We start from the raw sequence: 13,376 nt of genomic DNA on the forward strand, positions 1-13,376 counted from the left end.
CTGTTCTCCGTGTCTTCCTGTGGATGAGGGGAATGCATGGGCACAGCAGGAACATCTCAGAACAGCTCGGAACATTCGTGGGTCACTCGTTGCAGCACTGCAGACAGACGCTTCTTCGGTCACGATCATGGAGGAGGCCAGCTCATAGCTAGTAGCGCTTCATGCTAAAATAGGAGTTGTGACCTGAAAGAGAGGAGAGAAGGGCAGAGAAGAGAAAAAAGAGACAGAGCGAGAGGGGAGTCTGCTCTTTGTAGGGGCCCAGGCTGCAGAATGCGCCCCCCCCCCTGCAGTTTGGGGTCCATACCCAATCAGAGGGCTGTTCCTTATCACTGAAGGGGCGTCAATGCAAATCCTTCAAGGACTTTGAGACATTATGATGGTTCCTTTGTTTCAACCATGCGGTCAGTTGTAAGGAAAATCAAGGCTGGTCTCAGAGTCAGGCCTCAGAGCTGGGCCTTAAAGTTCCCTTAAGGCCTCCACTGCTCATACAATCACATAATCACAACCAGCATAGAAACGACAGAAAACGTAAAACTGCAACAAGATTCATCTTCATAACTAACAAACGAACGATTATATACAGCAACTGAACGAATAATATGAAATTTCAATGTATATTTCTCACTAGAAATATGATCCAAACACTTTTATATGTCTAAATTACCTTAAAATAATGCATTTTCCACTGAGAAAGACAAGGATGGCCGCCATGTTTTTATTTTTACAAAGCAGCTGCTGGCAGTCACATGACTTTTCGACAGGCCAATAGAAAATAATAATGAAAAAAAAGTGAACATTTGGTGGCACCTTTCAAGTCACCCAAGGTCACCTTACAAAGAATAAATGCATAAAATACAAGCATAAAATAACAACATCAAGCATTATTAAAACCAAACAACATCAACCAATGTTATAGCCACAGAGACAGTGCACTGGCAGGAGTATGCCAGTTTGAAAAGGTGAGTTTTGAGTGTGGATTTGAAAGTTACTATGGAGTCTGAAAGTCTTATGTGTGGGGGGAGGGAGTTCCATAGTCTGGGTGCCGAGCATCTGAAGGCTCGGGCACCCATCACGTGCTCGGGCACGTGATGTCGGGATGGTAAGTAGTCCAGCAGAGGTTGAGCGGAGGGTACGGGGGGGGGGCTGTATTCTTGGAGGAAGTCAGAGAGGTAAGTGGGGTCAAGATGGTGGAGAGCCTTGTAAGTGAGGAGGAGGTTTTTGTAGTGGATGTGGTGTTGTACCGGGAGGCAGTGAAGTTGGATTAGAACTGGGGGGATGTGGTCGGACGATTTGGTGCGGTTGATAATCCGCGCGGCCGAGTTCTGAATGATTTGCATTCTGTTAATGAGTTTGGTGGGGAGTCCGGTGAATGATGTCCACAATAGATGTCACAAGGAACGCTTTACTCTTCCAAAAAATGATGATGGATACTTCTGTAAACGCACTTGAAGTGGCTCCACCATACCTAGGTTGTCAGGTGGGCCGGGCGCCTGCTCTGGGTCATGGGGTGAAGGGAGGGGGGGCTGCGGCGGCAGCGGGGGCTGCGGCGGCAGCGGGGGCTGCGGCGGCAGCGGGGGCTGCGGCGGCAGCGGGGGCTGCGGCGGTAGCGGGGGCTGCGGCGGCATCGGCTCGGGCAGGAGTGAGCAGCCGGACAACTCGTCTGGCTGGTTGTTAATTTGAGATTGAGTCTCTGATTCATGACCACCGTCGTCTAATTTGATGGGTTGGTTGTGCTTGAACCACTTCCGAATATCCATTGTTACTGCTTTGTTAACGGTGCAGCCAACACAGCACAATCCAGAGGACCATGCTAAAAATCCATATGGTGTAGGGTTGTTAGTGACATAGTCCAGTGGTAGATGGTCCAGATGATGAAGTCACAGAACCACGCGGTGGAGGCAGAGGAAGGAAGCGCATGGGCCGAAGCTTCACTGGAGACGACAGCCTAGCGTCGCCGGGGATCAGCCGCAGCCCAGTTGGTTAGGATGCAGCAGGTCAGCTACATCATCAGCAGGCTAGCCGGCCAGGTGGCAGCCTCGCTGGGGACAGGGAAGCAGCCAAGCGACGCTGGGGATTAGCAGCAGGCTAGCCGGCTAGGCGGTAGCTTCGCTGAAGACAGGGAAACAGCTGAGCGACGCCAGGGATTAGCAGCGGACTAGCCGACTGGCAGGCGAACACCCTCGGGGCAACGGTGTGTCGGGGATACAGTGTCCTCCCTGTCGACAGCAGTCCGTGGACGCAGGTAAGCGTCCAGGAGAGCTGGCAGGGTGGCAGCGGACCAGTTGGATCGGGTGTTCATCGTGGGGCACACCAGACCAAGCTATCCAGCCACAGAGTGTGGAAAGGAGTCCCAGGAGTCCCGTACAGGTGAGCCTTGTACCAGGGTAGCTAGACCACAGGCTAACCAGCGGCGGGCAGTGGCAGCAGCAGGTAGCTTAGAAACTGTTAGAAACTGTTTGGCTTGTGTTTCAGTGTCACAGAGAGCTAGATCGATCAAGCTGAATCTAACAGATGGCTTTAAAATCCTTTAACGTCCAGAGTTTGTGCACATAAATGTCGTGATGCAACAAAATGTATCAGAAAAGCGAAAAGGCAAAAAGCAGCAGAGGAGGCGCGGCAGAAGCTTGCCAGCGGTCCCTCACATCTCACGAGTAGAGTGCTTAACCTAGTCCCCCCTGTTTTATTCTTGTCTAATTTGTGGAGTACAAACGTTGCTATTTCACATTTTGATGTGAGAATGGGTTGCCCGGCCAGTCACTACCAGATTGTTATTCACGTTATGCAAGTCTATCCAGCACTCACCTTTGGACTGATCACACGGTTTTGACCCTGCCTGTTCCCGACCTGTTCGCTTATCTCCGTCCTTGTCAGTCAGCATCTCTACTGTCTTCTGGGTCAATGATTATCTGCCAGACAGGCCGCAGTTTGTGTGACTGGGGAGGACCTTGTCTAATTTTGTAGGCCGCAGCACAGGGGACAGTTCTGTCTCCGTTCCTAATCACTCTGTTCAGTACAACACTGAGGCCACGTTTACACATAGTATTTACGTATTTACAAAAACTGATATTTCCCCCTCTACGTTTTACACAAATCCGCATAAATAGCTGTTAAGGGTGCTATGAGCAGCCAAACCTGCAGGGGGCAGTGTAATGAGAAGCGTAAAGTCATGCTAGCCAATCGTAATCCTGGAAAAAAACGTCAACAAATGACACGTGTGAAGCCTGAATAATATGGTTCCGCGTTAAATCGACGGCGTAGCCTATGTAGGGTGCGCGTCGCCGCGTACCCTACGCCGTAGGCTCTGCGTTGGTGTAACGCGGAACCATAAATCAGCCTTGACTGCCAGTTACTTCCAAGATGGAACGAGAGTCTTTCGTGGTAAAATACAAGAAAATATTGACGGTGGCCACAAAAATTGTAAACACAGGTCGCACACATGATGTTGGTGACGTTTCTGTTGCATCTCCGTTTCCATCCGTTTACAGGCAAACGTGAAAACAGAGTTTTTGAAAATCTCCACTTTGGCCGGAGTTTTCAGAAATGATCGTTTTTGGTGACTTTGAGCTTCATTTTCGTGTAAACGAATGGCCAAAACGCATGAAAACGCCACAGTTTTTTGCTCCGTGTAAACGGGGCTTGAGTTGTGCCACCTACAGAAAATCTCTAATGACACTGCGGTGGCGGGGTGTATCATAGACAGTCAGGCCTCGGAGCACAGAAGTCTGGTGAGTAGCTTTGTGGAGTGGTCCAACATAAATCACCTCCTCCTGAATGTCAGCAAGATGAAGGAGATGGTAGTGGACTTCAGGAGGAAGAGGAGTGGAACTGTGCCCATAGCCATCAAGGGTATGGATGTGGTGTACAGCTAGAATTACTTGGAGGTGTACTTGAATGACAGACTGGACTGGAGCACCAACACTGATGCGGTATACAAGAAAGGGATGAGCAGACTGTACTTCATTAGAAAACTCAAATCTCTTTTTGCAGCAAGATGTTAGATCTTCTACCAGTTTGTGATTGCAAGTGCCATTTATTTTGTTGTTGTCTGCTGGGGGGACAGCATCAGTGTCAGAGATGGCAGCAGGTTCAATAGACTGATCTGTAGAGCTGGTAACATCATTGGATAGGGACTGGATACATTTGATTCAGTGAGGGACAGGAGAACACTCAACACACTGCTAACCATCTTGGACAATCAGTTCCACCCCCTTCATGACACACTTGCAGTCTAGCTGACTCTTGAATGTGTTGTTATTTTCAGTACATCATAAACACTTCAATTTTTTTTTTTTAAAAAGGGTTATTTTCTCTATTTTATATGTCAGGCTGTAAAGAGTTCAGATGTGGTAGTGCTTTGATTTTAAGTACTTAATTTGTGAAGAGAAAATATAAAAAATCGTAATGCTCCTCACAACAAAAACACGCACAGACACAGCCCTCCACACCATCCTCACACACCTCGACCAGAAAGGGACATATATGAGAATGCTTTTTATCGATTATAGCGCTGCATTTAAAGCAGCACAACGTAACTTTCAGCTTTTCTGAGTTTGGCGGCATCTTGTGGACAAAATCGGTAGTGTTTTACCAGAAAGAACACTACGTTTCCCATGAGCACTAGCGCGTACAGCCGGAAAACTCCTGTCCCGTCGCTGCATTTGTTTTGATGAGAGGAGACGGGATGCTTTTCTGTTTCACCAAGTGAACAGACAGAACGCAAAAAAAAAGATGTTAAACTGCTGGAAAGGAAGTGGAATTTACTTGGATACCTTAAACAAGGAAGCCAGGGAGCGGTATATGCAGAAAATAATGATTATTAACGGTCTGGATCCATATGAAATCCCTAAGAGATCCCTGAATCCCTTAAGAGCCATGTGTTTCAATAAATTTGTATAATAGTACAACATACACTACATGTTTTGTATCCCTCTTACGTCTCTTTTCTTTTTTTTGACTGCTATATTATGTGGAAGAGGCTCCGAAGCGTGAGCAATATTTTTGTTTTTCTCGTGAGATTATTTTTTTCCTCTGCAGCTACAAATAGAGTTAATATTTTTTCCTCAACAAACTAGTTTTTTTATCTGAAGATTGGGGTTAATTGCTCCGCAGAGAGCTGGCCAGCAACTGCGTTTAGCTGGAGAGTGGTGGAATAAAACCCGTGTTTTGATCCGACGCCCGTCTGTGAGTGTTTGTGGTTTAAGGCTGTTTATGGTTCTGCGTTAAATCGACGCAGAGCCTACGGCGTAGGGTACGCTGCGACACGCACCGTACGTTGCGCGTCGCCACGTACCCTATGCCGTGGGTCTGCGTCGATTTAACGCAGAACCATAAATCATGCTTTACTGTGTGTTTGGTCGTTACAGCCGCGATCCAAAACGAGCCGATGGCTCTTTCACTCTTTTACTTTGTTATATCAGATACTTGGCCTCCGGGGTTCTGCCTCCGAGCAGGAAACCGTTGAAAAGTTAAACCATTAGGGTCTTTTCCCCACGTCTGTTGTGTGGAGCTGCTGCAGCCACAACACAGCAACAGCTTCTGCGGAGCTCTGAGCTCCACGCCCCGCCCATTTTCGTCTCGACTGCGAATCGGGAAGGAGGGGGAAGTGACGTATGCCGTAAAGCAGTCAAAGTCGTAACGATTTGTAGTTTTTTAGTGTGGCAGGGTTCCTACCATGCTCCTCAAAGTTACATAGTGCCAGTGAAGGTGATACAGACCCCTCAGACCATGACAGAGGTGTCATTAAACCTGTTGGAAGTTGATGTTCCATCACAATGACTCTGGAAATATGATATTAAGGTGGAAAAGTTACGTAGTGTCGCTTTAACACAATAGCCCCCAATATTCTAGTAAAAACCTCAACCTTGGCACCCATGTGCATGTGGATTAAGGACTTTTTTTCCAATCGTCCACAGACAGTCAGACTCACACCTCTCTTCCAGTCTGCCTCTCAACACCAAGGCACCCCAGGGCTGTGTTCTCAGCCCCCTCCTCTACTCCCTTTATACTCGGACTACACTGCTGCTCACCCTTCAAACACAATCTAATTCGCAAATGACAAAACAGTGGTAGGTCTGACCACAACCAATAACAAGCCCCTAAATAAATAATTTTTGATTTTTTGAAGAACAAGGTCGACCACACTCTGTTAACCATCAGAGAAGATGTAGAGGGGGTTTGCTTGTTCAAGTTTTTGGGGGCCCGCATTTACGAGAATCTACTGGTGAATGACGACCACCCCTCTGGTTAAAATAACAAGGCCTTCTACCACTTCATCCTCACATATATACAATGAAAGCATCCTCACTTACAGTATTATTATGTGGGACACAAACTTCCTAGACATGGACAGGAAACGCCTCCACGGGGTTATCAAAACATCTAAAAAAATAACCCCCACCCTTCTTCTCCAGAAGGCCAATGCAATCCTTAAATATGAAACTCGTCCCTCCAATCACCTCTCCACTTTGTTGCCATCTAGGAGGCATTACAGACCCATTAAAGCCTACATCCAGGCTGAAAAACAGATTTTTCCCTTGGCCCATCACAGAACTGAACTTAAGTAAAATGTATAGCGTTAATTCTGAGATCAAACTTAAAAAAAGTAGAATACTAACACTCAACATTATACAAAGTTAGCTGGCTATGTCTGTGTATTGTATGTGTCTATCTAAATAAATGGCTGTCCAAGGTTTCCTCGTTTCTACATCAGTATGTGTGTCTGCTTGTAGGTGGGTTGAGTTTATGTATGTGAGTATGTGTGTGTGTCCATCCATCCAGAAAATAAAGCTTTATTGAGGATGAAATGGGATTTTTAATTGGCTGAGCCCGGGCCTAACGGCGCCTCATGGAACTTCATGGCCTCTTGTACAATGTCACCGACACACAGATTGACAACGAACACACACACAACTACAAAAACATTTGCACACTATACTAGACACTCGAATACACTTTTAGTGAAACAACATGCATTCACAGACTACATTTCCAAGTCAGAGGGTATTGATTAGGCCATTTAGTACAAATACAAGAGAACAACAGCTTTCATTTGAAGACGTCCTGAACTGGTTGTTACGCAGACATTTAAAAACATGCAAAATGTTCATCTCCAGACTGCCGACAAATATTTGCTTTCCCTGATACAACCATTTTTTCTTTTGTTCCCATGTCTAGCCTTAAAAAATGCACAAGTCTTTCCTCACACATGCACACACCCACAAACCCACAGAGAGAGAGAGAGAGAGAGAGAGAGAGAGAGAGAGAGAGAGAGAGAGAGAGAGAGAGAGAGAGAGAGAGAGAGAGAGAGAGAGAGAGAGAGAGAGAGAGAGAGAGAGAGAAATAGTAGGATGAGCCTGTTAAAAGGTTGTGTCCATGTCTGACAGGGCCTCTAAGAGCCCTGTATTGATTTTTCTTTCGGCAGATTGACTCTGAGAACGATGAAGCAAACTATAGTGACAAAAGGAGAGATTGGATGTCAATAATCACAACAAGGCATGACTATCTCCAAGTTTTAAGGGTTCAATTCTCACAACTCCTTAGTATATTGTTTTTGTGTTGTATAGTAGTATATTTTTAAATTAGACTAAAAATCTCTTTGCATGTGAAAGGTGTCTAAGGTCAGTGGTTCAGGGTGGAAATTAATTTATAATCCAACAATGGTAATTAATTGAGTCTAAATAAATTGACTTATTTTAAAAAACATAGAAAGCTTCAAATCATTGAAGCTATCACAAAATAAAACCTATACAACACCAAACAAATACAAAGCTCAAAAAAATTATCGCCCATCTTATGATAAAATCCTCCATGTTGCTCATTACCTTAAAAAATCTAAAATCGACCCAAACTCTGGCTTTCAGACTTGAAATAAAAACAGGTGACGCTTCCTGTCCTGACCTGTCCTCCACCCTGTTTCTCCTGCTGCAATAAATTGGCCTCGCCTGTCAACAGGTTCAAAAGCTGCCACTTAGAGGAGTCTGACTTCCTGTAGCCAGCTCTTAGGATGAAAGCAGTTTTCAACCACTTTACCCCAAACCGATTGAAAACAGTTTCAAGTACAGTGAACAGGTTAAAAAGTCTACTGCATCCATAAAAACAATGAAACACCGTTTCAACCTCTGCACAAAACGGACATTGGGGGGAAACAGTGGGATTAATCACAGAGATAAAACCGTTCACTGCAATGGCTCCATGTAATATTCTCCACCGGAGGTCCCCAGTCCTTTTCTTCAGAGGCGGTTTGTATAAAACCCTCCAAACTGTCCACCCCCAGTGTCTTTCTCCACACAGTGTCAGCTCTCCCGTTCTGCTTGTTCTTGTTCAGTGCTTTTACGCACCGCTTGTAGACTTGTTTTCCAGTCACAGTGTAAATATCCAGTCCTGGTCCTCCTTGTTAAAAAAGGCACCTGAAAGTCCATCTAAAACCGGAGCGAAGCCCAACTCCGGAAAAGGATATTCCTCCTCTGGAAAGTCCACTCCTTCTCCGTAATCCCGCAGCATCTGTATCTCGTCCACTTTCAGTCTCCCAGCCCACATGTTTAAGATGTTCCTGGTCTGTCGAATAGACCTCAGTCCGAGGAAAGCAGCCACAGCCGGGGCATCTGTCAGTCCAGGACCAGCCTCCTCCACGACTCTCCTCAGGGTGACACCGCCCGAGTTGCAGAGCATGCTGGTGAGACCCGGTGTTGTGCTATCCTGGATGTCCAGTCTGGCCCCATTGATGAGAGGCTCCTCTAAAAGCCAATGCAGCAAGTTTGTAGGTTCCGTTCTGTTCCATTTAAAAAGGTGCCATGTTTTAAAAAGTGACTGATAAAAAGGAGGTAAAACACACACATTCAAAGACATAGAACACATTAAAACAGTGCAGTATCAATACACAGGCCATCTGTCCTCCTCAAGATGCTGATAGCCACCTCCCTCAAAACAACATTTCTTGGTCTTATGAGGTATCTCTGTACAAACTGTATTCTAAAAGTGGCCCCTCCTCCCTTGGTAAAAACAAAACGCTTTGCGGAAACCAATGCAGCTTGTCCCAGAAGAAGTCAAATAAAATGCTCTGTACCTTTTGTATCAGGCCTTTAGGGGGCTCCATGCAGGCCAGTCTATGCCACAAAGCAGAAGCCACCAAATCGTTCACTACCAGTGACCTGCCTCTGTAGGATGTGTGTGGCTTCAGCCATTCCCATTTGTTGAGTTTCCCTTCCATTTTCTCTTTTCTGAACAGTTCTTTAATTCCCGACATACACCCCGAGGTACTTAAGACCGTCAGTTCTCCACTCCAACCCCCCTGGTAACCTGGGCAGACCTCCCTCCCATTTCCCAATTGCCAGTACCTCACTCTTTTCCCAGTTTACTTTAGCAGCTGACAGAACCCCAAAATCTTTAACAGTCTTCGCCACTTTATCTATGTCACTCTGATTTTTAACAAAAATAACCACGTCATCTGCATAAGCCAATAAAATGTGTCTCTTGTTAAAATCTTTTAAAAGCAGGCCTTCAGTGACATTACGGATCTTACACAGCATGGGTTCAATTGCCAGTGAATACAACATTCCTGAGAGCAAACAGCCCTGTCGCACCCCCCTACACACTTTAAAAGGGGCACTCAGACCACCATTAATCTTCAGCACACTCTCAATGTCAATGGTACAAAACTTTGACCATAGCTATAAGACCTGGGCTGAGGCCAAAACCCTCCATTGTTTTCCACAGGTAAAGGTACTCAACCCTATCAAAAGCTTTTTCCTGGTCTAACGAAATGAGACCAGTTTTAAAGCCCAATGAACCAGAGATATCCAAAATGTCACAAATTAAGAACACATTGTCCAAGATGGACCTACCAGGCACACAGTACGTCTGGTCCTGATGGATGACCAGGTCCATCACCTCCCTCAGTCTTTTGGCCAGCGCTTTGGACAGGATCTTGTAGTCCGTGCAGAGAAGAGACACTGGACGCCAGTTCTCAATCTGTTGACGATCCCCTTTTTTTGGCAGCAGAGTTATCACCGCTCTCCTGCAGTTCAGCGGCAGGCACAAGTCTTTAAAACTCTTGTTTAAAGCCGATAGGAGATCTTCACCTATGTCTTTCCAGAATTCTTTATAAAACTCTGCAAGAATGCCGTCGATGCCAGGAGCCTTTCCTCCCTCCATGCCCTGCAGTGCTGCGAAAAGCTCCTCCAGCACCAGAGGTTCCCCCAGCCAGCATTCATGTCATCAGGGACTTTAGGCAACTCGTTGCAGAAGGATCCAAACAGTTCTTTGTCGTCTCTGTATTTGCTGCTATACAGCTCAGAGTAGAACCTCACTGCCCGCCTCCTTATGGCATTGCCATCTCTGAGTTCCTCTCCTGCAGCAGAGCCAAGAGCATGAATAGACCTACTCTGTCCATTCTTCATCTCAAGCCCGAAGAAGAACTTGGATGGTGCGTCCATCAGCTCCACACTCTGGAACCGTGACCTGACCAGTGCCCCCTGAGCCTTAGTCCCAATAGGTCCCTAAAGAGCAGAAGTTTTAGCCTTGAGATCCTCAATATGACCCCCCGATCTCCAGTGGAGTCTACTAGACTCTGTAGCTCCACAACTTCAGTCTCTAGATCTTCCATTGATCTGGTAATGTTCCGTAATGTTCAATGTCACACATTGAGAGTGTACTGCTGACAGAGCTGTTTTATCTCAGTCTTCCCACAATCCCACCACTGTTTCAAAGATTTAAAATATTCCCACCTGCTCCTAAAAACTCTCCAAAAAACCCTAAAAACCTAAAATGTGCATCACATAACAAAGCAGTGTTAAAATGCCAATATGCACTCTTATGCTTTAAGGCAGGGGTTCTTAACGTTTCTGACCTTGGGGCCCAATTTTTTCAGTACAGAGTGGCCCGGGGCCCATTAAATATTAACACTGTATAGCAGGGGTATTCAACTAAAACTTTAAGAGGTCCATTTAGAGAAAATGTACTCAAGCGAAGGTCCAGGACATCATAAAATATTTATATATATATATATATATATATATATATATATATATATATATATATATATATATATATTCAAGTAGCCTCATAGTTGTATCAACATCTGCATCTGACTGTTATATTAAAAAAAGTACATATTTGCCAATTAACATGTTTAACTTGAATTAAACATATTTTTTTCTCTTAAAAATAAAGTAGATTTTATTTTATTTTTCAAATGCTATCTTATTTTATTTCTCTACCAGCAGTTTGAATTTCCCCTTTTCTTTGTTAATTGTCTCAACACATTTTTATACTAAATTAATATAAACACATCTTAACAATTTAACAGTTTTGCAGTTTTTCTTTCTTCCCCTCTTATTATCTTATGCCCCCACTTTCTGTTGTTCAGTGAGAGAACTGAGCTCTAATTTCTCCTGTCAGGACTTTAAATCTGGGCTGGATGGTGTCAGGTTCTCATATGCATGTGAAGGTGCTCATTGATGAGCCTGGAACGATATTTAGTTTGAATTATGTTCACTGTGGAGAAAGCTGCTTCACAGCTGTATCTGGACTCAAACATGGGTGTTTTAAGATGGTCAGTTTATTTTTCTGTGACTTCAGTTCAGACTTGAGTGGATATGTTTGATGAAAAACTTTGTGTTTTGTTTCAGTGGCGTTTCACTTTCGCACTTTGAACGCCACGGTCTCTGAACGTATGAGACACTGGTTTTGTCCCAGTGGGAAGACTGAACAGGATGAATTTGTCCATTCCGGGTTGCATATTTAAAAATACAGCGAGGACAAAACTTAGTTTGATTTTACTTTAAGTTATTTACATTAATCAGTTGTCAGGACTCAGTGTGTCGGGTTTCATCGGAGCCTGATCAGCTGCGACGGGCACAGCCCGCACCGCAGCTCTCTGGTCGCGCTGCAGCAGTTACTTTCCGATGCTTTTTCGAAAGCCCGAACAGTCCAGTCCAGCAGACACGACAGCCCACGCATCTACATCTACCATCCTTCAGCAGTAACGACGGAGCCGCCGCCCGAGCGGCAGCCTCAGCCGACCTCCCCGGCCGCGGGGACGCGCCGGGATAAATGATCACGCCGCGCTCGCTCGCTCTGGGCGCAGACCCAAGTAATCGATCCCTGATCCTGGCGGATCTAAACCTACTCTGTGCAAAATGAAGGATTTTCTCTGTAAATACACACCATTTCTCTTACTATTACACGTACAGCTAGCTGAGGGTCTTCTCCTCATTTGGTTGGGAGTTGCTATGCAGTCCCGCGGCCCTCGCGGCCCACACGTACAAAACTGAATTTTTTTTGGCGGCCCACTAGATGGCGCTCGCGGCCCAAGTGTGGGCCGCGGCCCTATGGTTAAGAATCACTGCTTTAAGGTAGTGATTAAAATGTCGCAAGTGACTAAAAAGTGATCAGTAAAACCAACAGGAACCATTTTACACTCTTTAACTATAGTGTGAGCCCAGGTATACTGTTTAGCATCACCCTCCAACCTTCTCCACACATCCACCAACTCATGTTCTGCCAGCAGCTGCTTCAGTGCTCTCTGTGATGCAGCGTGAGGTTCAAGATGGTTCCTGTCCATAAAATCATTCTCAGTGCAGTTAAAATCCCCTCCCACAAATAAAAAGTCCTCCACATTAACTTTTCTAAGAGCAGTGCTTAAAACCATTAAAAAGAGCACTCTGTCAGGTCCTGTGGTCGGAGCGTACACATTCATAAATACTCAATTAAAATGCTCAAAGGATACCCTCACCACCAATAGTCTGCCCTCCACCACCTGCTCCACCTCCAGAGATGCTGGAGTGAAGCTCTTTGAGAAGAGGATGCCCACCCCCCCACTGGTGGTGCTCCTGTGACTCAGCACCACCCCGCCCCCCCCCCCCCCCTACTCCCTCTTCCACTCCGACTCATTAAAAATATCACTGTGAGTCTCCTGCACGAACATCACATCAGTCTTTTTGATGGTCATCAGCTGGTACAGCAGAGACCTCTTCTCCACCTCTCTTGCCCCGTTAATGTTTAACGTGCTGATTCTTAAATGAGTCATCATGAAGGAGAAGGAAAATGTAAACCTAACCTACATTTAGAGTAGAGCATCTTATTCATCATCCTCATCTTCATCGTTGTTTACATCTTTCCTAATCTTCTGAATGATCTTCTTCAGTCTGTACACTTCCTGGACGATAAAACATCCCCTCCCTTTACTGCTCATCTGTGACCGGGCAGATTTAAAAAAACAATTCTCTGTCAGAGAAGTGATCCTCCACTTTCAACCCCTTCATGTTTTTTGTTTTCTGCAAGGACTATTTGATCATTACAACACTGTAAGGCTTCTGAACCTGACTGCCCGTCAGCCTGGAGTCAGAAGAGTCACCTTCATTGACAGAGTCCTCCTCCAT

At 45.5% G+C, this 13,376-nt stretch overlaps 1 protein-coding gene across 1 annotated transcript in view; it reads left to right on the forward strand.

Moving 5' to 3' along the window:
- Positions 1 to 13,376, forward strand: part of galnt14 (UDP-N-acetyl-alpha-D-galactosamine:polypeptide N-acetylgalactosaminyltransferase 14 (GalNAc-T14)) — a 277,326-nt gene that overhangs the window by 176,234 nt on the left and 87,716 nt on the right. The gene's annotated exons all lie outside the window — the stretch shown is intronic.

This window comes from Cololabis saira, chromosome 18, assembly GCF_033807715.1.
Source record: "Cololabis saira isolate AMF1-May2022 chromosome 18, fColSai1.1, whole genome shotgun sequence".
NCBI classification, from domain to species: domain Eukaryota; kingdom Metazoa; phylum Chordata; class Actinopteri; order Beloniformes; family Belonidae; genus Cololabis; species Cololabis saira.